Source organism: Archocentrus centrarchus, chromosome 8 (assembly GCF_007364275.1).
Source record: "Archocentrus centrarchus isolate MPI-CPG fArcCen1 chromosome 8, fArcCen1, whole genome shotgun sequence".
Lineage (NCBI taxonomy): Eukaryota > Metazoa > Chordata > Actinopteri > Cichliformes > Cichlidae > Archocentrus > Archocentrus centrarchus.
The window spans coordinates 11448595-11474888 of NC_044353.1; the positions used below are offsets into that span (position 1 = coordinate 11448595).

A 26294-nucleotide genomic window follows, 5' to 3' on the forward strand; every position below is an offset into this window, starting at 1 on the left:
GCCGCTATACGACGAGATACGTTCAGGGACCCAAGGGAAATCACGCAAGTCAAAAGGTTAAAAACAACAAAAACAACAACCTTTGCTGTGTATATTTTAAAGACGGGGATGACAATACTTATACGTATCAAAATATTTCGCTGACGTACTCGTATATATTGTAGCAATAATAACACATTTTAAACTTTTTGTTGACGTACTTTTATGTATCGTGGCAATGTTAGCGCTTCAACGTCCCAGTGCTTTTGAAGCCCTCCGTAAAGTCACGTCACACGTAAAAAGAAAAAAAAGAAAAAAGAAAAGCGTCCACTGGCCCACGCGATGGTGCGAGCTAAAGTCGGCTACTTAAAGGCTGATGTTCAAAGCATGAGATTAAAAATGAACAGAGGACATTCAGAGCCCATTTTTTGATTCATTATCCTGCCCGGAGACTGGAGTGTTGTTTTTGGCATGTTTGTCTGTCTGTTTGTTAACAATATTACAGCAGGACTACCAGAGATTTATACCAAATTTGCACGAACGATGGGCAGTGACCCCTAGATCACCTGATTAGATTTTTATTTTTTTTGTCACAATGGGGTCAGGGTAAAAAAACAACAAACAAGTATACTAAAAAACGGAACAAAATTCTTTACCATTGGGCAAAATGCAAAATAATGATAATAATAATAATCTCTTCTCATCTCATCGGATTCATGTGATATTCGGTACACAGGATTTGAGGGTCAAGAACTTGTGACAAACCGAACACTATCTGGATCCTGGATTTGCCGGTTACTTGTATTTAACAAGAAACTCGATGTAACACATATTTTTGGCCATATCCCAGCTGAAAAAGACCAATCATCCTTATTTGTTGAAGTAAGAGTAACATCTGATCAGGATATGATCCGGATACGCGAATATATGACAGCTTTTGACTCCGTCAATCTGTTCACTCCGTTCCCCTATTTCTCATCGCCCACCCGATAAATCACGTATATTTTCATTATAAGAGATAAAGGTTTTTACCCCCCCCCCCCCCAAAAAAAAACAATTAAAAAAATAAAAGAAAAAGAAGAACACCATAGTTAAAGTTTTTTTTTCAGCTTTTTAAACCATGGAAAACGATGAGCATGGAAAAGATGAGCTGTGTGTTATCTTTTTAATGTTTGGGTAGTGACATGTTTACCAGACGAATAACGATCAAGTCTGCTAAAACGTCTGCCGGGTGCGGGGGTTGTGTTTTTTTTTTTTTTTTTTTATTACATAATGAGGAGAAAAGAATTATCCATTATCATATTTGTAAATGTAGTTGAAGCATAGATGGACAAGGGGGGTTTATTAGGAAGACAAATACAACTAACAATAGTAAAGAAGGTCTCAGGGAAATCTGCTATAAGGTGGACTGATGGTGATGATGGCAGCAATGTTCTTGAGGAAACAAAATATGTTGGGATTTTCACGCTTTGCAGATGATAGGTTAATTTCTAAGAAATTTCTAAGAATCTGCTCCTTTTCAAAAGGTTCCTCAGTCAGGCTGGCCAGCAGGCGGCTGTCTGTGCAGATGCACAGCAGATGAGAAAGGATGAAGTTGACACTGTCAAGTTTTTCAAAATGCTGAACTCAAGACCAAAGTTTCCTTAATCACCACTAGATGGAGACATTTCTTCATGCATCTTTCACATCTTCATCTATGGAGAGAAAATTGCCTCAAAATATCTGTGTCTGTAATGCTGGATTTGTTATTTTTTTGTAAGTTGTAAATAACATTTTGTGCGTAATTTCAGGTACTTGTAAATGTGAGTTCAAATTCAAATACAACTATTAAGAAATTACGGACACAAAATAAAAGTACGCATACAAACTGTTAAATACAAGTACACGAATCACCTGATACGCACGGACAAAACGACAGTTACGCACAAATCAGGTTACGAGTGCACAAAGTTTTTTGAGACACATTTCACGCTTCTGGAGAGCTCCCAGATTCGTGCGTACACGGTGCGTTTAAATGCTGGTGAAAGCTGGGTCATCTGAGTTTTGTTCGGAGTCCAGTGTTTTTTTTCGGCTGAGCTTATTTCACTCTATACTTGTGCCGAAGTGGCGATTTTCTCTGGAAAATGGGATACCTCAGCACCCTTAGTTATAACACATACACTTTTTAATATTCTAAGATTGTTTATATATATATATATATATATATATATATATATATATATATATATATATATATATATATATATATATATATATATATATATATATATATATATATATGCATTTGTGCATTTGTGACCATTAGGTGGTGCAATGCTCCTCTGGCTGGCAGTCAAACTGAGAGGCACGAAGGACGAGTAAGAGACGGTTATGGCGGGGCATCACGGTGGTATGCCCTCAACAGTAAGTGAAAGTTAAAACCTGCACGATTTGCCATCCAATCTCATTGTACATCCTGTATAATGACAATAAAAGCATTCTATTCTATTCTATTCTATAATGAGTATTTTTAGATTATTTTTAACCAAGTAACCAAGTAATTACATTTGTACAGCTCACAAATACATTTATATATAAACAATTGAATAAATTGCAATATAAGCAATGGATACAGACACAGATATTTTGAGTCAATTTTCTCTCCATACACAATGGTCACTGAAATACCTTTAAACTGACAAAAGTAATAATAATAATAAAAAAATACTTAAAAATAACTAATAAAAATCAGACATTGCATTTGAATTGTAGTTCAACGTATTTAAAAAAACAAACAAACAAAAACTACTCAAACTGACCTGGACAAAAATGAAGATTTTTGTCTTAAGATTTTGTTGCGCAGCCTTTTATGGCAGTCTCTGCAATCACCGACACTTCTGCACCTGCTCCAGCTGTCTCAGGTTTGAAGGGTGTCTTCTACAGACTGCACGTTTCAACTCCTTCCACAGATGTTCAGTAGGATTTAGATCAGGGCTCACAGAAGGCCACTTCAGAATAGTCCATTTTTTCTTCTTAACCATTCCTGGCTGTTTTCAGCCTTGTTCTGGATCATTAACCTGATGGAGGACCCATGACCTGCAACTAAAACAAAGCTTTCTGACAGCGGGCAGCACATTTCACTCCACGATATCCAAGCCTCCTCCATGTTTCACAGTGGGTACAGTGTTCTTTTCTTTGTATGCATCATTTTTGTGCCTGTGAACACAGAGCTGATGTGACTTGGCAAAAAGCTCCATGATTTGCATTTAACAGTGCTGTTCTACTCAGTCATTTTTCATTAAGGCCACTTTGGTTCAAACAGCAATGGATTGGCATTAACGCTACACACAGGGTGTGAATATGTCCACATTTGCAGTGCTGATTTACACAAACAACAGTCTGAAAAAAAGAGCACTGCCCCTGTGTTTAGTTTTGAGAAATGAGAATGACTTGATAAAAAGTTCTATCAAGAAAAGAAAGAAACAATCACACAGTCCAAATACCCGCAGTGCCAAATACAGCCAGGCAGACGGGGAGCAGTGCCCACAGCAAAACAAAGCAGTAAACTGTGAAAAGGAACCTAAAGAACATTTAAGAACTATAGGAGCAGAAATGGCTAAAAGGAAGAGTTTTACAGCACAAGAACAATAAGAGTAAAGAGGAGGCATTTGTACTCACTCTGTGGTGATGGATAACTGCAGGTGGAATTCAAGTTCTAACAGAGAGCTAACAAACAGTAACTCAGTAACTTCACCATTCCCCTAATGACCCTAGTACATGACATATTGGACTGTGCCATGACACTGCACAATCAAATCATGAGTCAACTTTTTCAACCACATTCAGTAAATACAATCACACCAGGTATGTAGAATATGTGGTGCTTAATATGCACAGTCAGTAGGGAGGGAGGGATGAACAAGTCAAAAATAATTTTACATAATACCTGAAAAAAATTGGATTCCAAACAACTTAATTTATTCTGATCATTGAAAAATGATCTAGTGTCAGCTACGCTAATTGAGCTTCATGCATTTAAAGGGCTGGGCTTGGAGCCAGTGGTAATTTAGATTTACAGCCTCTTGTGCAGTTTCCTCTCAGTTCTAACAGCAGGTTTCCTCTCCTCTACAGTTTACCTTTTCCTTTCCTCAAAACAAAGTCTGTCACAGCAACCACATCCAGGCCCTGAATCAATGATGTGGAATGAATCAAAAATACTGAGATAAAAGTTTTCAGTTGATGATGAATGTTGTAAAACCCCATCATACACACACAACCTTTGCTTTCGGTCTATAAAGAGGGCAGAAATTAATACACAGATTCAACCCACACAGTGTGATCAGTCAATGTTTTATTCAGATTTATCAACAACAACAAAAATTAACACTGAATGCTTGTTTACATTTTAAAGGTGTGACACCCTGTGAGTTCTAAGCTGCTCGCTTATTGGAGAGAGGTCATGAGGGGAATGGGCTGCAGCTGTGCTGGCTGATTGGCCTCTAGTATTTAAGCTGCCAGCATCAGGGTGGACTTTCTCTCTCTTTGGGACTTTCTCTCTTGATTGTTTCATCACACACTACTGACTGACACACTTTGTTATTTTTTGTTACTTTAAGTAAATATTTTCATTTACTATCATGTGTGGTCTCCTCCAGTTTGTTCTTCCCTTGAGCTGGGCTGTGACAAAAGTGGGGGCTCATCAATTTAGGTGACTCTGGTGAGTTTTGTGAAACTTTTTAGTGTCTACCTGAGCAGGCATGTTGTCTTGTTGGTGGATTGAGGAGTGTTAATGGTTTGGGAGAGGCTTTTGTTCTGGTTTTCTAGTTTGGCCATGATTTGGAGTACTTGTGCAATTTGTGATTGGTCTAAGTGATTGGTCCCTGGGCTGTAGAGATATGTGGTTTTCTGAGTTAGGTTTGACAACGGTGTCTATTAGGGGACTTTGTGCGGAAAATTTGTATTTTTTTATTGTGGTGGTGAAAGTGAGTAGAGCTTTGTGCTCGGGATCACATCCAGTTTGTTCTGATAGTAACTGCATAGCAATGGCTGTTCAGACTTACTGGGCTTTAGTAAGTACCCCTTGCCAGTAGCCACCTGAAGACTAGGATGAGTGTAGTTTGTTAGGTAGACTAGGTTGGAGAAACTCCAGTGTATTTGATTACCTTGACTGCTTTTTTTTTTTTTTTTTTTTGTCATGGCTTCTCTGGTAGAGGATTTTATTCAGGCTCCCTCTGAAGCGCTTTTTCATCAGTGTACTAAGGATCAGCTGTTGAAGATTGCCACCTTAAAATGATCAGCAATCTCCACATCTCGCTTGAAGGAATCTGTAAAAAGCATCTTGGTGTGTACTGAAGGTGTGGAGTTCCTCTACATAACCTGTGTTTAGCAACTGCTAATTTGACTGCTGAACAGCAGTATTGCTGCAAATGGATCATGACAAGCTTAGACAACAAAGGGAGCTGGTGCTTGAGGTGATGAAACCAAAAACTGAGCAGGCTCAATTAGAAACTGAGTAAAGTAAACTAAATTTAATTAAGGAAGGCAAACTGGTTTCTGGAGCGTGAAGTGATGGTGACTCTGGGTTTAACGGACTTTGCTACTGCAATGTGTTTTCACTGGTAAAGCACAGGAGGCTTTTGCAGCTCTGTCTTCAGAGCAGTGTAAAGTCTATAAACTGGTGCAGGATGTGGGGTTGAAAGCATATGAACTGGTTCCTGAGGTACACGGGCAGTGTTTCTTATAAACTGGAAGAAATCTGATAAACACGTGGAGTGTGAGGGAGTTGGTTGTGTGCTGCAATCAGATGTGGTTTCATTTGAGCAATTGTGACCTTTTATAGTGTTGGAACTGTTTAACTCACATGTGTCAAACTCAAGGCCCGCGGGCCACATCCGGCCCGCAATAAAATTTTATATGGCCCATAAGATGATTTCATATAACTATTATTAATGACCTGTGGGTAAATGCTGCTCCCACCACTTATACTAATCCCACAATGCACTGCAACAGCTGCCGCACAGGCCGAGACCTGTGCTCCAACCCCTCTTCCGTGTTGCCAATGACACATTGATCAGTGATCAGCGGATAAAACCATCAGTCAGCACTTTTTACAGTAACATTTAAGCTGCTTGACCCCCAAAAATGGCCAAATAAAAAGTGGAAAAGAGGGATTTTTCTAAACAGGTGAGCGGCAGAGGACCTGATCACATAAGAGGTAAACCATTTGTGTCTTTTTCTTGCCTGCGATTGGGGATGGGAGAGATACTGGAGAAGATGCAGAGGGAGACCTGCACAGGTGAGCTGACAGTGCATCACTGTGTCACACAGCAGGAAACGCTGTGCAGCAAAGTCCTGAAGACAGAATGGGTCATAAGCACTGTAACACAGGCAGTGAACTATTTAAAGGTTTAAATCACCGGCAGTTTCGGAGGAAATGGCTTCTGAATCTGGTGACATCCCTTATACGCAGGTGCCATGAGCTACCTGAGGAAATCAGTTAAGAGCATGAAAAGTAAAGGAAAAGACTCAGTACGGCTCTGTGATGAAAGGTGGCTGCGTGCGTTGGCTTTTCTGTGACATAACGAAGCATCTTAATATGTCCCTGGATGGGAGCTTGTGATTATGTGCATTATGGTCGCCCCCAAATAAAAAAAAATCTGTTACTCCCGTCAGTCACCACGAGGACAAGTTCTTTATATACAGATGGTTTATTCCAAGCTCACCAACAGGATCACTCAGCGTTGCCATCGTGAGAACTAATAAAATAAAAATTGTATTTAGAAACCTCACAATTCCTAAACAGTAACCATTAATTCCTTTCTTACACATTCAGCAAACTTCAATCATTTAGACATCATGTAACATGCCTTATAATAACACTATGACCCATATAAACCCAGTACATGTTAGGTTTACAGACATAAAATGCCTGTTTCATCACATTTACATGGAAACTCAAATTAACAGACACCTTGAACGCACCTCATTGCCTGCTGTAACCAAACGGGAGAAATACGATCAACTTCGGAGTTGCACTTCACACTTCTCAATGAGCGGATCAAAAATTGGACTTGACACATAACTTCACCATAACAATTGACATGAGTCCTTTATATACTTAAGTCCTGTATGAAGATGGCGAGGAGATGCAGAAACCCACGCCCCCATAGTCTTTGTTGCTTGTTTCACACTCTAAAAAGTCCGCACTGAACGTTACTTCCGCTCCACTGAGTTCTGGACCAAACGCATTACTTAAAGGAACATTACAAATATTTGTTACAGCCATACAAAGAAGAGCATTGAATAAATTCTGTCAGTAACAAATCAGACCAGGTCTCCATCACTGTGTTTGCAGCTGTGCTGTTTGCTGAGAATCTAGACAGTTTCAGCAGTTTTGCCCAACGTTTTTCCATCTGTGAAGCGCGGAAATTCATATCACAGTTTTTACCTGGAAAATTTTGAAAATTTTCATCAGCTTGATATATTTTAAATTTTCAAAATTTTTTTTGTAGAAAAATAATTTATATTTAATGTGCTGCGAAAAATGCTGCTGTATGCTGGCCGTTTAAATTCATATTGCTGGTTTTTAAACTATTTTTAATCCTGTCCGGCCTGCGACTCAGATTGTCTTCAATTTTGGCCCGTCCTATGATTGAGTTTGACACCCCTGGTTTAAATTGTATGTGGCTATTCTTTAGGTTAAAACACCATGTGAGGCGGCCCTACTGGCTGAATTTGTGTTGACCATAAGCATATTTTTGGTGGTAAGCTTTGAGATTTTGATTTCAAAGATGCTGCTGCTGGGAGAGGCCAGGTTTCCATCATGCACACAGAATCTTTGCTTTCTGTCTATAAAGAGGGCAAAAATTGAATACAGATTTAACCCACAGTGTTGTTAATGCTTTATTTAACACACAGTGGATGAATTGGCCAAACAAAGATCGTTCATGGCTAAGGTCTTTAGCAGATCGATGTTGCTTTAAAGCTCAACCTTCACATCCAAACTAGCCTTATAGTGCTCGAGCAGGGGGTGAACTTCTACAGCCAGGAACTTGGCCACCTGGAGGAGCAGGAAAGAAATTTTAGGCACCATTAGTTTGACATTCATCACTGGCCGAACACACTGATCTGTTGCTAGACTCTCAGAATAAAAACAAGGCTGCTCTTGTTGTACCAGCTGTGGAGCACAACCAATAAAGGTCTTGGGGTCCAGCAAGGTGTACATCTGCCCCAGAATGGGTGCAAAATAGGGGGTCTCGCTGGATTCTGGTCAGCAGGCCATTGTCGCCACCCTCTTTGTTAAACCACAGCTGCTGCCTCTTGGGCCAGAACACGGATCTTCCCATGGCAAAAATCAGGTGACCCAGCTTTGCACCAGCATTTAAACGCACAAAGTTACGCACGAATCTGGGAGCTCTCCGGAAGCGTGAAATGTGTCTCAACAACTTTGTGCACTCGTAACCGTCGTTTTGTGCGTGTGTATCAGGTGATTCGTGTATTACAAAATAATTACAAATCCAGCAAGTTACACACAAATCCAGCATTACAGACACACAGATATTTTGAGTCAATTTTCTCTCCATACCTGGACACACTGCGCAGTTTATACAGCGTTTTTCCGACTGTGAAGCGCAGAAATTCACATCACAGTTGGGAAAAGGTCTTTACATTGCCACATAACTGCCATTTTTTTTTTTAGGTCATTGCTTGCAAGGAATAAATAAGTTCTAAGACACTCCACAACTCCAGAGTTTGATTCACACAATTACCTATTAAAAATAAACAGCTTCAGGTATTTCCCATAACCACACAAGTAATTGGACTGTAGTCATTGTGTTTTTTTTTTTTAATTTTAATTCCAATTATTACTGCAGTATTATAAATGAGACAAATTATATAAATTCAACTTAGTTTTGTTAATAAAATTTGAAATGTGCCCTCATTTAACAATGTCAGTTTAACATTTGGAAATGTAAAGACCTTTCCATATAACTGTTGTGAATATTGTAGAACAACCCCAACAATCATGTGATCCCCTCTGAGCAAGCACATGGCAACAGCGGGGAGGAAAAACTCCCTTTTAATAGGAAGAGACCTCCAGCAGAACCAGACTCAGAATGGGGCAGCCATCTGCCAAGACTGGTTGGGGGTAAAATAAATATGTGTGTGTGTGTGTGTGTGTGTGTGTGTGTGTGTGTGTGTGTGTGTGTGTGTGTATATATATATATATATATATATATATATATATATATATATATATATATATATATATATATATATATATATATATACACACTCACACACACACACACACACGTGTACATGTATATTTATTTTACACAATATATATTGACATTGTTGTAAATAAATCCTTTAAATCAGGCCAGGGGGCATAAGGTGGAATTTCTTTTTGGGAATGGGTGGAAAGCATGCAGGTTTTGGCCATTGTTTGCTGTCGCAAAGGGAAGGGAGGGTGGTGACTGGTTTGGCAATGCCAGGTAAATAATTTATTGCAGACATTTTCCTGGCTTCTGCCTTAATTCCCGCTTTTACTTGCCATGTTCCTCCTACTGGACTAAATTAATCTGGCCAGTAGCAATTTTGGGCAGATGATCTTGTGGCTTTGGACACTTTTGCTACTTTCCCACTGCCGATGAAACCGGTTCGCGTGCCAGTGCTCGCGTATGAACGGGCCCACAAATACGTTTTATGGTCCAAATGAAACTACTGCAGCATCTGCGTGCAGCACAGAGGGAAACACAGACAGCGATTAGAGCAAGACGACAAGTACGCACTTTGTGTCCTTTTATCTGTGATATGAACCAATACAAAGCAGCAAGTTCAGTCTTAGAGCCCAACCTAATTCACAGCCTTGAAAATTGCTTTGCTTTTCCCATGTAAAACACATGTAATATGGTAGAAAACTTGATGTTGAGATGGCAGAGTCACACCCTTCTGCCGCTTTCGTCACGCGTTCTTGGTTCGAGACCAGCAAGTTTGCGGGGCCGGAGTTAAACCTGTTTTTCAGCCGAGCACTGAGTGCTTCCGCGGTGGAAAACCCACCTAATGGTTCAAATAAAGGCACCAGCTCCGGAACCCTGTTGGTGGGAAAGAGGCTTTTATCTGAAAGGAGGCCGTTCGTTCCCACATTAGTGTCTAAAATGGGAAGATTTTTACGTGCAGCTTTGAGTTCGGAGGCCAGATCATGATTCTGACGTGGGTTCTCGGCAGACTGTTGCCGAGACTTTAAATGGCACTGTCTTTCAGAGGTCCTCTCAAACGGTGTGTCACTTTAGTTATAGCGTGAACCATGAGTGGATCCGCCTTTCTGTTTATTGCAGCTTGAATACGTCGATCCTCTTCATAGCCCACCCTCTTTATCTGTAGCAAAGGTTGGCTTACTGTAGATCTTGCTTTCATTTGGCGCATTCTCTCTCTATCCATGGCTATCCTCGCCTCTCTGTCTGCAGCAGCTAGGAGATTATGACGCCGTTCAGATTCCAGTCTTCTTTCCCTTTGTTTCTCCTGTACTTTCAGTTCATTTTCCAGCCTTATTCTTTCCCTCTCTTCATTAGCCCTCCTCTCAGCCAATTTCTGACGATTGATCTCCCATTTTATTTTTCGGGTTTTATCCAACCTATGGATCCAGTCATCAGAGCTTTGCCCTTTTCTTTCCTTCTCTTGTGCTGCTGTTGCCTGTTTAGGATTTTGAATCCTGGTAATATTTTTTGCTGTGTTTTGTTTAACAGTTGGCATTTTTCACTAAACGGTTGCTTCTAATAGAAAGGTGTTTGTTTAAATTAAATGTTTGTGTTTCGTTCGCGGAGTTAAGCCACGTCTGTTGTGTCCCCCTATACACTCGCATGTGATGTCATTTCTATAGTCTTTATTCTGTGAAATGTATTTATTTTGATGTGTGAATGTTCCTTTTCCTTTGATTTTCGAACATTCTAAAGGCCCCGCCCACTGTGTGAGGATACAAACATGAACGCTCAATAGCCTTTTATGCCACTGGCTTCCGTTTTAGCACTTTTTTTTTTTTTTTTTTTTTATTGGTAACACAGACATAAAAATAACAACCACGACTATACTCATAAAAACAGGTCAATTTCTAACAGGTAAAAGAACAAGAGACCCAACTCCTAAAATATACAGTAACCAGTAATATATCATAAATACTTAACAAAATAAAGAAAAAAAATTGAAATAAATAAAATATACAAAATATACAAAATATACAAAAATGAAATAAAATAAAATAAAAGCCGCTTTTCTTTTACATGAGTCTTTTAGTCCCCTTGTGTTGAAAGAAATAAAAGAAAGATCAGTTTTTAACTTAAAAACAGAACACATAAACACGTTATAAGTTTAGGAGAGTGGGAGAAAAAAAACATGAGGTAGAGGCCCCCTTAACAGAACTGTCCACCACCTTTCCATAATTATTACTGCTTCATCTCAGACCCCAGCTGGATGGATCTCCATAATACGTCTGCCTTCGATGAAACCATAAGGTCCCCTGAAACCTGCCGCTTTGCCTTCTTTCCTCGCACTTTCAATTCTTGGCCACAGCGCTTGCCTCGCTTTCCAATCTTCTGGGGTCAAATCTTCTGAGAAGCGAATTCCTTCTTCTTTGCAAACAGGAGAAGTTTTAGTTCTTCTCCAGATGTCATCTCTCACAGCTCGTCTCACAAACAGGATGATGATTTGACGATTCTTGCTTTGCATTTTGCGACCCACTCTGTGAACAACATCAACTTCTTCGTTCATCTTTGTCGCTAAGTCGGGTGCAATTTTGCACAGAAGCCCCACAACTTCCGCTCGGACGTTCTCAGTAGGCTTTTCCTTTTTTCCTTTTATGCGCAGACACCACCATCTTTTATATCTTTCACTGTGTAGGACTCCTTCCTTCAGACTCATATTTTCTTGGTGAGCCCGTTTTAGCACTTCTGCATCCTTCGTCCACATTGGTCACTTCCGGTGCGCAGGTAACATTAGTTTAGCAATGGCGTTTTTGACCCGGTCGCTGCAGGACTTGCCGACATTGACTATTAATGTTTACCGATTTATTGAGACGTTTTCGAAAGCTCAAACGTCCAAAAAGGAAAAAGGATTTAAGCTGTATGTGTCCAGCTTCATAAAAGACTTCGAAGGTAAGTTAATAAATCGTTTTTAAGCTACCAAATTGCCTCATACGTGTAGCACAGCTAACATAGCTAACATAGCTAATCTTACAAAAGTGTTACATGAACATTATTGTTCAGTTTGTTTGTGCGATGTTATATATTTACCCCAATATTAATCTCAGTTTCAAACAAGGAGGCAGGAGAAGTCACAATTAGGGCTGAGTGCTTCAGGTCCATGAGGAAGAGCCAGAAGCCTCATTGAGTGTAAGGCAAAGTGATCTAACATGTTCATTTCAGGAGTGTGTTTTAAGAAGCCATTAGGACTTTAAAGAATATATATATATATATATATATATATATATATATATATATATATATATATATATTAGGGGTGGGACTCGATTAAAAAAATTAATCGAATTAATTACAAGCTTTGTAATTAATTAATCGAAATTAATCGCATTTTAATCGCATTTCAATATTTAACATGATAAATATTAATTTAAGTTTAGTTGATGAATGAATCAATATACATAAGCTTAAACTTCAAAATGTTGTTTATTTTCCCACCAGTCTACTACACAGACCAACGAAGGGTGCAAGTGCTCCTGTGATAAGCAAACTCCTGAAATTAAAGTTAAGCATCATAACTGGATAGTTTTATTCAACATTAATGTCTCACTTGTTATAATGGAAATTAATCATTAGCTCAGCTGTGTTCCTTGATGTTGAAATGTGTTATGCTTGTTTTAACAGCTTATTTTGAATTAAAGACTTAAAATTAAACCACAAAAAGGAGAAAAAGTTCGTTCTCCGTTTAACCAGCTGCTTTTACACAGCTGTGCTTCACACTCACGGTTGCTAGGCGACATGAGCTACGCAGAGGTGAGGACAGGTGACGCTGATATGAAGGCTAGCTGCTCACTTCCGGCCTTTGTGGGCTGCGAAAGACGTGGGCCGGGTCCTTAGCAGGATGCAGCCCCTAATTTGGACATTGTGCGTCGATATAATCTGTATGCCTGGAACTCGTGCACTGAGAAACGTTCCACGGTGCAAAGTGCGATTAAAATGCGTTAAAAATTTTAACGCGTTAATTTCCCCGTAATTAATTAATCGAAATTAACGCGTTAAAGTCCCACCCCTAATATATATATATATATATATATATATATATATATATATATATATATATATATATATAAAATGACTAGCTACAGCCATGTGTTGTTAGGGACAGGTTGTCTGTGATCGATTAAAGGTGAAAACAGCCCAACTTATGTTTTTACTATGAACAGTTTCCTTAGATTTACCTGTAAAGATTTATCTTTACGGTGTTCACAGAGCAGGTTTCTGTGTTGACTAAGTGTTTACATGCAGGTTTCTTGTTGAAAAAGAAAACTCTTTCCCTAAACTTTAAACTTGCTTCTTAAAACACATTCGAGAAACACAAGGAAACAGTTACTACACATTTGTTATTTCCAAATCAAGTTTCTGCAGATCTTGTCACTGCGAAAAAATATGAGAACTATTGTTCCATGTCATATGGCAACTAAGTTTTTGTGAAATATAATTGTTGGAGTTATGGTATAAATTCCATTCTGTTTATTATGAATTATCATATCTTCTGTTTGTATATTTTCTATAAGTTGTTTTATGTACATATGATACTGTTTTTATGTTTGAAATGGAAACGCGTAGTGACATTTTTTACAAAGGAAGCTGTAGTTACCTGCAGGCTGTTTTCAGCCTGCAGAGAATACACACATAGGATACGTGTCTCATATACGCCATGTTACATGCACATTCTACAGGATACTTACTACCATATATGGTAGTAAGGAAAAAGCCAAGAATGTTGTTTATTACATGCTGTAAACTGCGTTTGGTGTAACCCACGTGATCTTATTGTGAAAGTCCGAATAAACGCGCTGCGCAGGAAGCCGTCCTTTAGGACAGATAACTTCCGCTCAGCCGCGAGCTGAGTTCAAGGAACGGATCTCTCCTCCTTGCGCAAGTTCAAAAAGAGTTGTGTGTTTGTTCTCTGAGTTATTAAAATGATCTGAACCTATCAATAATAAACTGTGGTTTTGTCTGAAAGGATAGAACAGTAATGGTTCTTACAGAAACAACATTGTGTTCTGAGTTATTTTGAGTTTAATAAATGAGCAAAGTGAGATTTACATGATATATTTGACATGATGAAATATGTAGAATTTCAAAAAAGGGGGGCTTTTGTCACCTTTTCCCATTTCACTTTACTCATTTTTTTTTTTGTTTACTTACAAAAGTAATTTAAATTATGGTTGTCTTTTAATATAAGCACTTGCAGCAGGTACATTTTGTTTTCTAACTAATATTTGGTATTGTACACAGATGGTGCTGAGGGATTCAAAGCCGGTGGAGTTACAGGGATGCCAGTGCACCTGTGTGGCAGGTGCAGCCTTGTGCAGCCACGTGGCAGCTCTGTTATTCCAGACGTCCCACTACTCCCAGTTGAAGCTTCCAGCTGTTCCTCCAGTCTTAAGCTGCACAGACACCAAACAGAAGTGGCACAAACCAAAGACCATGGTAACTACACATAAGACACTTTCATCCTATGTATGAATTTTAGTTCAATATTTACAGTAATGTGGTGTTGTTTGGATGCAGGGCATAAAACCTGGTCCAGTAAATGACATGGTCATCCTGTCAGCAAGACCAAAAGAGAGGAAAATCTTTGAGGAAATTAGGTGTGTTTTAGTATAAATACTACACACACACACACACAATCACAAAGAACCACTTGCCAGCTTAAACACACGCAACTTCAAAATAATGTACGGCTGCAGCTAATCGTTTAAGTCATCGATTATTCTATTGATTATTTTGATGTTAAATTGAGTAATCAGATAAAAAAAAATATAATCTGCATTCTGTAGATTTTTCATTTAATCACTTGAGCTTAATTTATACCATATTAGAAACATTAAAAATACTTGTCTGTTTTAACAGAAGCACCTTATATAAAGGTGCTGCCTGCTCTCTGCCAGTCATCTCCACCCTAAGGATTAAGGATATGTACCAGGGACTTGCTGCTGAAGAAGCACCATTGATGACTACAATGGCTGTCTCCAGTGATGTTCCTCTTCTTGACTCCATGTTTGGTCCTGTACAAGAGGGAAGTGTGCTGTCCTATCAGCTGCCAGCAAGGACAGTTCCCAGGACCCGTCCACACCAAGATGCCCCCTGTCCCCCACAGCTTCCATTGTCCAATTACAGGCTTGGACCCTCCACCTGTGCGTATTTCTGTTCAGAACATGGGCACCATCATATGGCATCCCTTGAGACAACATTTGAGATGGCTCACAAAATTGAGAGGAGCATGTGGGAGCAGAACAGCAGGGGTGAAAGCTCTTCCGAAAGTCTTGCCAAAAGGCTTCTGAGAGCCTCCAGTCAGACTGCTGACATGCGGCGGGGGCTTGCACTGGAGCCAATAGCAGCAGAAGAGTACTGCAGGGTAAGGGTCTTTATTTTGGAATTAGCCAGTTGTCCATAAAGCGTCTCCAGCTGGTTCAGAACGCTGCTGCCCGGTTACTAACCAGAGTTAAAAAGGGAGAACATATTACCCCTGTACTGGCTTCCCTGCACTGGCTGCCAGTACATTTTAGAATTCAATATAAGATCCTTTTACTTAAATGTCTACATGGCTCTGCCCCTTTTTATCTCTCTGAGCTACTTGACCCATATACTCCAACTCATTTGCTCAGGGCAGCTGACCAACTACTCCTGAGAGTACCTAGGTCAAAACTTAAACTCAGAGGAGATAGAGCCTTCAGTATTGCTGCTCCTAAACTGTTGAATGACCTTCCATCATATATTAGGAGTGCTCCTTTATTATCTACTTTTAAGACTCTTCTTAAGACCTATTTTTACCGTTTGGCTTTTACCCCGAGTTAAAACTGTTGTTTTTAGCTTGTTCTTATTGCTGTGTGTTTTGTATTTTATGTGAATGTGTAAGTGTATTGACTGTACAGCACTTTGTTACAATTCCTGTGTTTTAAAGTGCTCTAAAAATGTAATAAAGTAAAGTAAGGGAAGTAAACCACTACCCCTGTGGGTTCCTGATCCATCCCGATGCACCGTGGATGGGGTCATCACCAGATGGGATCATTCACGATCCTGAGGTGCAACCAGCATTTGCCCTTTTAGAAATAAAATGCCCAAATGTAACAAGCTATGTGGACTGCTCTTACATAATAATTAGGGATGGTAGACACACACTCAAACACATCCACATTACTGGCAGATCCAGGGACAGATGCTTATTTCAGGGTGTGACTGGTGTGACTTTGTCATATATACAGAAAATGACATGTTTATTGAGAGGATTCCCAGTGACACTGAAGTAGTTCAAACCATAAAAGAAAAAGTTGACCATTTCTTTTTTTATTTTTACCTCAATGCTTACCTGGCTTAAGGTGGCTCTGTACATATTCTGAACCATTCAAAACATAGGTTAAATAAACTGTTCCATAGCTGTTCATACCTGTGTCATGTTCCTGTTTGTGATTTATTGTAAAGTTTTAATCAGTTAGCTTTTTTTCTCTTTAAAATCAGATGAAATCAGTTGTTTGTAGGAGTGTCTGTAGGAGTGGCGTTTTTTTTGAGCACACTACAGGATTAGTTTATATTTCATACTGTTTATATAAGCAAAACAACTGTTACAAGTTTTTTTACTAGTTCCAAGACAAAAGGCAATGTTAGTATATTGAATTATTTGATTAACTGCATGTTACTTAAAATATTCATATTAGTTTGCTGGTATTACTTGGAAGTGTTGCATTTTAATATCCCAGTTGAAGGCCTGACTTATATGCAAATACTTAATATAAACACTGAGATAAGGGGAAAAAAAGGGTCTGTGAAAAGCAGAGTATTACAAAAGTGATTCAATTTTATTGTAAGTACAAACTGTATAACAACATGAACAGTGAATTTACAATCTACTGTCCTGCAGTTGCTCAGATGGCAGGCTTCTTTGCCCAAGCCTTTACTAGTGGGCCATTTTCATAATTGGTGAGCAGACAAGCAACAGTGTACAGTTGGTTGATTATCCCAAAAACACCTAGTGGAATTTCAGAGTCAAATAATTTGTGCTCTTTGACTCTGCGATCGAGGCGCTCCACATACACCCTGAGGCGTGCTATGGCCTGGGTCTCCATAACTTCATCTGCAGACATCTGAGACCTGCCGGAGAGAAATGCTGGCCTGTAAATCTTGCAGGGTAAAATGTCGTCTATAAGAAAGCCTCTGTCCACCATGACAGCCATCCCAGGTTTTAAGATGGTGAGGAGACCAGATTCACATGTGATCTGCTTGTCACTGATGGAACCCGTATACAGTCCTGAGATGAATGTCACTGCCCCATGTGGTGCAATCCCAATCAGCCTCTTCAGAGTGCAGTGTGATTTATAAGATGAAAACACTTCACTCTGGAGGAGAAGGGAAGATGGGCAAAGACACCTCAACTCAGTGTAGTCAAGGATGACTATAACATCAGGGAAATCCTTCAAGTCTGCAGGTAGATTTTTACATATCTGGTCCCCAGGTATCCAGATCCTAATTGAGCCGAGTACTGTAAATAAAAAGTTGCTCCACGCTGTGATGATCCGGCTGACCGTGGACTGATGGACAGCAAGGTCCCGTTGAATCTAATAATAGATTAAATTCAGTGTTGAGGCTGTCATTTTCAGCATCTGCATGGATGTTAAAATAATTATAGTAGGTGATTTTATCTGAACTGAGCACTAAATCAGATAAAAAGTCTGAGAAATCAGATAAAAAGTCTGAGAAATCAGAAACTCTGCGTAAGGACCAGGTGGACGATAGACAATAACAAAACAGGTTTTTGAGTTTCCCAATTAGGGTGGACAACACTAAGAGTCAGGATTTCAAAAGAATTAAAACTTTGTCTGGGTCTTTGATTAATTAATGATTAATTTAATTCATTAATTAAGCGGCGATGTCCATTTTTTGAAATTTACACTATTAAAAACGTTTTTTTTTTCTTTTTTTTTTTTTTTTACAGCTGGCCAGAGTCATCGACAGGCTGAAAAGTTTGAGGAGAAATACGCCGACCTCCCCACTCTCAGCTTTACACACTTCCAGTGAGTCAGACTACAGCTGCAGTGTTTTCATAGGCCTTCATCAGTTTGATGGAGCTGTCTGATTGTGATTTCAAACACAGTCCCTTTCCTCTCTGTACAGACCTGCCCAGTTGACCACAGTGGGGAAGCGAGCGTGTCTGTGGCTGCAGGATTTGCTGATGGATATGAGGAACCTGCAGCGAGCTCGCAATGATATTTGTTTCCGGGGAGTCAAGGGGACCACAGGCACTCAGGCCAGTTTCCTGCAGCTCTTTTTTTCTTTTTTTTTCTGTCAGTTTTCATTTTTTGCCACCAGGTGGAGAAACTTGACGAAATGGTGACAGAAATGGCCGGATTTAAAAAGTAAGTACCAAACTCGTGCCTCCTGCCAATGTTGACACGTCTTTTTTAATATAACAGTCCAAGCATGAATCCTTTGAAACACAGGCTATAACTAATTTATTGTGACCTTGTTTGTCCCCTCCTTACCCAGAGCCTACCTGGTGACTGGACAGACGTACACTCGGAAAGTGGACACAGACTGCCTGTCTACCCTCGCTAGTCTGGGAGCTACTGTGCACAAGGTGAGCTGAAGAAGCTCGAGATGCTTGAAGAAATGTCTCCATCTAGTGGTGCTTGAGGAAACTTGGGGGTCTTGAGCTCAGCATTTTTTTATTTTTTAAATGTCAACTTTGTCCTGTCTCATCTGCTGTAGATCTGCACAGACATCCGCCTGCTGGCCAACCTGAAGGAGATAGAGGAACCTTTTGAGAAGGAGTAGATTGGTACCTTCACCCATATGGAATAAGATAACTGTCAAAAAGGTGTGTGCACAATTCTAACTTTCGTATTCGTAATTGAGAAACTGCGGATTAGGATTGTTTTTTTTTCTGTGAGTATGAATCTAAAAGCTGTGAGTGCAAAGTCTTGTGAATACAACTCTAAAGATGGCTGAGGAAAGTGGACCAGGTGGAGCTACCAGCTCAGGTATTACTTGAAATAGTATATTTTTTTTCTTAATATATGTATATAAATACTGGATACATGCGTCACCTGAGCTGGTAGCTTCTCTACTCGTACTCACAAACTTGAATTCGTGTCCACACAGAAGGGAGGATTTTGTAGTCACAGAAATTAGAGTTGTATTCACAAGACTTTGCACTCGCAGCTTTTAGATTCACACTCACAGAAAAAAAACAAAACAATCCTAATCCACACAGTTTCTCAATTACAAATACGAATGTTAGAATTGTGCACACACCTTTTTGACAGTTATCTTACTTCATACACCCATCCCTTGTCTTACACAGCTGAATAACACTGAACATTCAAAAGTACTCTATAACAATAAACTGTCCCCCCACCCTCCAGGTTCCAGTGCTATGGCTTATAAGAGGAATCCCATGCGTGCAGAACGGTGCTGTAGCTTGGCCCGTCATCTGATGGCGTTGGTGGCCGACCCTCTGCAGACTGCCTCAGTCCAGTGGCTGGAGAGGACGCTGGATGACAGTGCCAACAGGTCAGCCAACACAGACACACATTTTCACTGTGTGTACTTCTGTTGTAACCACGTCATGCATAGAAGGACTAACTCGAGCATGACAAATAATTTGAGAACTGAGTGGACGTGAACAAATGAAAATGAGCAGCAGTGGAAAAAAATTAAAAGGTGACATAAACAATTAAAAACATGAAAAAGAAAGCTTACTAAAAGTGCAGAATACCAAAAGGTTAACAGCTGAAATAATTAGCTAACAGTAGGAGTAAATGGAAAAAAAGGCAAAATGAATATCTGAAATAGTCAGATTTCAGCTATTCAGAGTTCAGGCTGTGTTAGCAGTATGGTTTAACCCTTGAAAAAAACGAGAAAAGGACAAATAATATGCGTTTGTTAATTTAATTTGCTTAATGAACAAAAAGTTTAAAAGTGGCGGATGAATAGCTGAAATAGCCAGGTTATAGTTTTGGACAGTTGAAGCATTTGACCAACTATAAGTGAGAAATGCTCTGCTAAGCTTCATGTGAATTCATTTGATCATGAAAGGTGTTGATGATGAATGCTCAGTGCAGAGCTGGTAAAAATCCTCACAGTTAACATTTGAATTATTGTGATGATCTGTTCACAGCACATTGTTGCTCAGCATCCAGTCACTCAGTAAAAAGCTGATCCTTGTTGTTACTGATGGTTTCTCTCCTCCTGCACACATTTCCTCTCTTCCCTGCCTTGCTCATGTGCAGGAGAATCTCCCTGCCTGAGTCCTTCCTGACAGCAGACATCATCCTCAGCACACTGCAGAACATCACAGAGGGTCTTGTGGTCTACCCCAAAGTCATCGAGACACATCTGCCACGAGCTGCCCTTCATGGCCACAGAGAACATTATTATGGCGATGGTGAAGGCAGGAGGCAACAGACAGGTAGGAGGAAGTAACCTGTGAGGAAGTCAGAATAGACACAATAATGAAAGAATATACATGAAGCAAAATGCTTTCATCAAATTATCAGGAGGGATGATTTACTTGTCAGGAAAAACCAGTGGTAACAATCGGTGGCAGCTGAAATGAGACTGTAAGCAAGTGAGCAGTGTTTTCAATTTAAACTGAGAGTCCATGATACTTGTCCAGGTGTAGCTCAAAGAGGAGACATGGGCCTGCCCTCCTGTAGGCCCACTACCTGCAGGAGGTGTCATAGGGGTTGGGTGCATTGTATGTCAGGTGGAGGTGCTGGCAGACCAATCACTGGCTATCGAGACTGGCTACTGGGACATGGAATGTCACCTCTTTGGTGGGGAAGGACCCTGAGCTAGTGTGTGAGGTTGAGAGATAGCGGCTGGATATTATCAGGCTCACCTCAATGCATGGCCTGGGCTCTGGAACCAGACTCCTGGAGAGGGGCTGGACTCTGTTCCACTCTGGAGTTGCCCTCAGTGAAAGGTGGCGAGCCAGGGTGGGTATTCTTGTATCCCTACGGCTTGCTGTCTGTACGTTGGCGTTTTCATCGGTGGACGAGAGGGTTGCTTCTCTGCGTTTATGAGCCAGGGAACGGGTCCTGACTGTTGTTTGTGCTTATGCGCCAAAACACCGTTCAGAGTACCTACCCTTCTTGGAGTCACTGTTCAAGGATGCTCCATCCAGTGACTCCATCATCCTGTTGGGAGACTTCAGTGCTCATGTGGGTAATGACAGTGAGACCTGGAGGGGTGTGACTGGGAGGAACGGCCTGCCTGATCTGAATCCGAATGGTGTGGTCAGTATACTGGTCAATGTACGTCCCTACCCTCACCTAATGGTCATGAGCTTTGGGTAGTGACCAAAAGAAAAAAACTTAAAGAAATTAACACAACTGGCCTTACCAGACATGTCCTGAGAAACCTGTCTGTTTTCCCCCTCAAGAATAAAGGCAGAACTGTTTAAAACATACAAAATCAAGACAAAAAACATGATGTGGCCTATAATTTTTATTTCTGATTATCTCACACCTATAAACATATGCTTTTCTCCTGATAACATGTATTTGTGGTTGAAATTGAATTAACCCAGGTTATTCTATAAAGCACTGTTTTTTGGTGATTTGAAACATCACCACCTTTCACGTTTTACACTCCAAAGCTGTGTGTGAAAAGATAGCCCACTCCTTTTCGTCTCTGAAGACACCAATCTGAAATGTCACTGTGCAATGCAGCTGTTAAAATTTATTTATTTTCTTTTATAAACTCAGAAATGATCACCATTTAATATTAGTTAATGAGTTAATGGGCTACAGTTAGGGCTGCAACTAATGACTATTTTGATAGTCGATTAGTCATCGACTATTGGAACGATTAGTCGACTAATCGGATTTTGAATGACATAATTATGAAATGGCACTTATTTAGCTATCAGCTTTTACATTTAGCATAAGGTTATTTAAAATGTGGTAGTAAACACACAGAAGATACTTCATTCAGAAATTTTAATCAGGTTTGCTGCTGATATAAATTTAACGGTCCATTTTTCCAAGCATTAAAAAAATATATAGTACTTTTTCTTCCCTGTAAAACAAAGCTGGCACAGTTTCACCAGTAGCTGCCATGACTAAACATGCTGCTGAAGCTCGCCAGAGATAGATGGACAGGAAGACGTTTCACTCTGTTAAAAAAGAAAAATCATCAGGAATAAAAATCATCATCATCATAGCTACAGTGGTATTGTAGCTTGCGCAGTTGACAAGAAGGCTATTAGGTGTGCAATCACATCACTATTTAATAGTTGTTTGCTTGACAGCAGTGCATTTTAAATTTGTGTATGTCTATGAACTGGCTCCAGTAAATCATCATGAAGCCTTAAGCATTTAGTTCTAGAGTGTAATTCTGTAAATTTTATGGCCTTCATGTTATTCAATTAATTGAACCTTATTCAGTGCATTAAAAACTACATTGTCACTGTTTAATTTTAAAAAAAGGGCAAATAAAGTCTTCTAGAACTGCTGCTAAGCAGGTAGTAATGTCTCCAAGGAAGTTTTAGCCTAGTTTGTCTTTGAATCACACAAAAATTTATCTTGGTGGAAAAATGTAAGACAGGGCAGGGAAGAACCTAACATCAAGATTATTAACATTAGGGCTGCAATGATTCCACAAGTAACTCGAATAATTCAGTTCTAAAAAAAATCCTCAACACAAATTTGTTGCTTCGATTCTTCATTAAACTGTGTTCAGGTGTCTTCGTGTAAGTGGAGCGTTTCACCCACAGTTACCAGCATCAATTTGCACGTTTTTCCACACCTCCACTACTCTTTGCTGAGTGAATGAGTGAGTGAGTTGTGAACCCTCTCCACCTGTAAAAAACCAAACACTGTGCATTATTTTATGGTTCAATCGTTACGGAAGTAAAAACATGGGGATAGGATGTACAAAACAGACTGTTGCTTTATGTTTTTTCATTACCTGTAATGTAACCTGCTACATCACTGAATCCAAGGTTCATTGCCACTGTTGTGAACTATGGTGCAGAAAAACTGCAAAAACTAGAGTAGAGCTGTGCTCTTGTATGGAAAGCATTAGTTCAGTTCTGTCATTATATATGCGCAAATTACTTTCACCATAAAAAGCTGTTATATAAATCACTTTACTGAACTGCCATTAGTGTAATGACAGCAATCCTTTCTAATAGCTATCAGAAAGGATTCACAGTCTGGTGCAATGCCAGGTGATCAACCGCTGGTTAGAACCCTGAGCTTAACATTAAAAAGAAACTAGATTTAAAAAGAACATTTGTGGCTAAAGTAAACATAAAGGTCATGCTGCTTCCCTAAGGTAGAGTCAAATGCACATCTGTAGTAGTGCATCTCATGACACATGCCCATATGCATACATGTCCCTGTAGGTAGGTGTAGATGTCCCTGTAGATGTGTTTATCTACATATATAATATAAATGCAGAACGCAGACACATTTTTGTGTGTGTTTTTTTTATTTGTATTTTATTTTTATGCTAGGTATTTTATTTATTTATTTTTTTAGCCTTTCAAAAATGTAAATAAAAAAAATTCTTGCTAGAAATAAACTAGTCCATTAATAGTTTAACATTTCCCAAGATTGCAAAAAATTGAGAAATTCTGAAGGCTGGATAAATACTTGCTGGTAACAGGAAATGGCATTACTCTCAAGCCATGTTAACATGTGCAGTGGCTTTAATTACCACACTAGATCCCCAAACCACTATCTAAAGTTTTTTCAATCTCAAATTTTAAGTAGATTGCACTACTTATAAGTAAACTTTAAAATTTCAGTTGGTTGAAACAGTGTATTTTTCTCTCACCTTTTAGAAATTAGAGTTAGAGTAACAAATATTTTAGAGTGTGGGGAGGGTGAGTAAAACAGGGTGCAGTAAAACACACTCAGCTGATGGTTCTCCACAGTGTGTGTGTGTGTGTGTGTGGGGGGGGGGGGGGGTGTGTGTCTCTGATGCAGTGTTGTTACCTTCAGTGTTGCACCTCTGTGCTGCTCTGATCTCATTTGTTAGCGTGTTCCTGGCTGCTTCTTCAGGATTCTGTCCCCGCTCCTGTTGGTCTCCTCCTTAGCCTGATGAAGCTGCCTGAGTTTTGCTGTAAACCAGGGTTTGTTTTTATTGTATGTGCAGAAGGTTTTTGTTGGCACACACATGTCCTCATAAAAATTGGTGTAGCATGTCACAGTGTTAGTGAAATCATCCAGGTCTGTAGCTGCAGCGTCAAAGACACTCCCATCAGTGCAGTCAAAGCAGGCCTGCAGTTCAAGCTTTGCCTCGTTGGTCCACCTCCTTACTGTCCTGACTGCAGGATTTGCAGATCTTACGTTTTGCCTGTAAGTCTGTAGAAGATAAAACAGGCAGTGATCAGAGAGTCCCAAAGCAGCAGAGGGCACAGGACGATTTCCAGATACTTTGTTGCCACAGTTTTTGAATTTATCAGTGGTCCAGAGTGCTTTTGTCCCTGGTAGGACACTTAATGTGTTGCTTGTACTCATAAGTGCGCGTCTTCCTGTGCAAAGTAATGTAGACCAGTGGGTGTAAAAATAGAAGAGAATGTTTCTGTAATAAGAATTAAAACAAAAATCATACTGTTGTGTGATACCTTCACACAAGGTAGCGATACTAAATCATGCCCTGTTCTGTTTATTATCAGGACCCTATTCCAGGAAGCAGGTTTAGCTAAAATCTGTTAACCCTGAGACGAGGAAAACTCTGGTTTTCTGTTCCTTAAAGAGAGTTAACTTTACTAGAGACCGTGTATCTCTGTGTGTATCTCTTTGTTTCCCTGTGCTGTGGTCCCTGTTTAGTTTTGTGTGCCAGTCCCCCGTGTCAACCCTGCGTAATACCTTGTTTAGTCACTTCCTGTTTTATTTTGACAGTCTTGTGTTCCCCGTGCTTTGTGTTTAGTTTTGCTTCCCCTGTTCTTAGTTTCATTTGTTTCACCTGCTGTTCCCTGTTTCCACTTGCCCTTATTACCTGATGTGTATTTAAGCCCTCAGTTTTCTTCTGTTTGTTGTTGCATCATTGTCAGTATTCACCCTGCTGTGTTTCACCTTGTCACTTAGCTAATAACTTATAATTTGTAAAAATGAAAGGATAGCAAATGGATATATTATTCCATCTTTTGTTTTTGTGGTTCTTCTTGCTATTTCACAATAAAAATATAGAATTTAAAATCATAATAATCATACTAGTAATCATAATAGTAATCATAATCATACAAGTGAACTCTAAAAACAATTAAAGCCCTGCTGGAAGTGGTTAAAACAGAAATCATACTGTATCTGTGACCAACACTTTGAATCTCTTTAAACTTCATGAGCTACTTGTATCAACTCTTCCTCTTTCTCGCTCTGTCGGTCTTCAATGTTGTCATCCTCAGGCTTTGGGTCTGCCCATCACTGATGCTCAGATTGCAGAGATGGAGAGCCACGTAGAGGACATCGACTTTGCCATGGCTGCTGAAGAAGAGAGAAAGCTGAGGCATGATGTCATGGCTCATGTCCACACCTTTGCACACTGCTGCTCCCATCATCCACCTTGGAGCTACCTCATGCTGTGTGGGAGACAACACTGACTGATGACTTCCATAAATGAACCCAGCAGTGAGGAGTTTGGGCTCTTTAAGGTTTTTTATGTTTATGTTGTTTTTCTTCTTCAGGACCTCATTATGTTGCACGATGGCTGAGTGAGACTCAGCTGTTTGTTTCCCCTGAAAACATGCACATACAGCCAGTTGTGCTTCTTTTACATCAGCAGAAATGCAGGAGGAGCAGCAGTGTTTTTTCTATGGCGGTCTCAGCTGTTTAGTAAAATGCGTGTTTGTGTTCACACAAACCAAACAGACTTGTCAGGGTTGTGTGTACCTGAGTGATAACAGTGTATTTTACAAGTCAGTGTTAAAACCATAATAAATAAATGCAGCCACCATGACATCAACCACTGCTAATCAAAGTGTTTTTGAAGCCTCAATTTCAGCATTTTGTCTGTTACCATCTTGTTTTTTTTAACTCAACATAAGTGAGGGATGATCTGACTGAGTGCACTGCACTTTCACACAAGGTAGCGTTATTCAGTCATGCCCTGCTCTATTTATTATCAGGA

The 26294-nt window shown here is 39.7% G+C and overlaps 1 pseudogene; it reads left to right on the forward strand.

The window, feature by feature from the left end:
- The first annotated feature begins 11959 nt into the window (after nucleotides 1-11959).
- LOC115784296 (adenylosuccinate lyase-like) lies at nucleotides 11960-25767 on the forward strand (annotated as a pseudogene).
- Nucleotides 25768-26294: the final 527 nt, after the last annotated feature.